Below are 1,781 nucleotides of genomic sequence, written 5' to 3' on the forward strand. Positions count from 1 at the left end.
GCCCCCCTCCCCGGACCCAGACGGCCCCTGTCCTCCCATGCCCTGGCCGGTCACTCACCCGCTTGGATGCCTTCCCTCCGGGAGCACCTTTCCCAGGGCCACCCCACCCATGCACGCACACGCACCACTCACACAACCCCCGACCCACACACACCGCCCTCCCTCCACCCACCCCTCCTCCACCATCTGGGCAGCGGGCCAGGGCACAGCTATAAATACAAGTCGCTGAGTTGGGGACACCCGATCCTCAGGGGGTGGCGCATGCCATCGGCGTGACGCTGGACCCTCCATGGGGGAACCGGAGGACTCAGCCCCAGGGTGGTTTGAGGACCCTCGAGACACCCCCCTTCCTCATTTGCAGTGATCACCTGGGGCCTGTCTGGGTCTGGGACAGGGCTTAGCTGGCTCCCCGCATGGTCGGCAGGTGGTGGAGGGGGTGAAAGCTGCCTGCTGGGTGGGGTTGACCCCGGTGAGTCAGCCAAGGAGAGGCAGAGGTGGAAGGGGGCCAGGCCGTCCTGGGGGGCAGTTGGGGCCGGGCCTGAGGGAGGGTGCTTGGGATGATCCTAGCCAGACATGGGAGAGGGAGGGCCACAGACTTCTGGCCAGGGTGACCTGGTGGCTGGCAGTGCCACCGAGGAGGCCAGACCCGCTTTGTCCCCCAGGGCCGAGGGCGGGGCCTCTGACAGCCCGCGGCTGCTCTCAGCGCCCCCATCTGTTCTGACTGAGCTGGACACTGGGCACTCTCTCGGCTGCCACCCTGGAGCTGCCTGCCCCATGCCAGGGCAGCCAAGTCTGCTGCCCATGGGCTGACTTACAGCTCCAGGCACAAAGGGGTCTACTTTGGGACGCATGCGTCTGGGGTTTGGAGTCCGCCTGGGGCTGTTGCCAATAATGGAACAAGGGCCCCTGCACAGCCCCTTCTCCGGGTTCTGTGGCCTCCTTCCTGAGCTCCGGAGAGGAGGGCTGGGGCTCGCGACGATCCCTGTCAGAGAAGGGAGTCAGCCCAGCACCCTGCGTGGCTCAGGGCTGTCTGAGCCCATCCTGCCGGAAGGGGCTGTGGCTTCCTGGAAAGTTCTTCCTGGAACCGTGGGGGACCTCCCCGACTCGCTCTCCGTCCTAAGCAGCAGGCAAGCTCGTCTCTCGCTCCGGAGATCCCCCAGGTCCTAGAGGTGGTCCTCCGTCCATGCTCCCTCCACGCTGCCTCTGCCCGCCACCTCGTCCCCGGCCGCCAGGGGGCGTGTCCAGCGCTCTACCGCTCTTCACCCTCCAGGGCGCCCTCAGCGTGGGGCAGCCGCGGCTCCCCACCCTCCTCAGACCTCTGCTCCCCTGAGGCCCAGGCCCCTCCCTATGAGCTGCCGGCTCTGGTGGACGCCGTGCACTTCTGCAGGGCGGGCTGGGGCCGCCACAGCTGCTCTACAAGCGTTCAGCCCGCTCCACTGCCAGCTGTGGAGGTGGTTCTGGATCTGGGCCCTCCCTGCTGTGCCCCCGCTCTGTCCCCCCACAGCCCCGCTCACTCGCAGCTACAGACAGGAGCGCGGAGGGCGCAGCAGGCTGGAGCCCATCCCACACTCGGGCCACCAGGCTGCCCCCGCCAGGCCACCCCACAGCCTGAGAGAGCGCCTGGCTCTCCAAGCCGGTGGGAATAAAAGAGGTTTGTCCCTGGAGCCCACAGCTGTCCCCCTCCAGCCTCCTCAAAAGCCAGTGAGGCAGGAGCATCCTGAAGCGCTCCTTCACAGGGGAACGGAGGCTCAAGTGCGGAGGAATGAGAGTCACTGCCACGT

Source organism: Mandrillus leucophaeus, unplaced genomic scaffold (genome assembly GCF_000951045.1).
Source record: "Mandrillus leucophaeus isolate KB7577 unplaced genomic scaffold, Mleu.le_1.0 Scaffold244, whole genome shotgun sequence".
NCBI classification, from domain to species: domain Eukaryota; kingdom Metazoa; phylum Chordata; class Mammalia; order Primates; family Cercopithecidae; genus Mandrillus; species Mandrillus leucophaeus.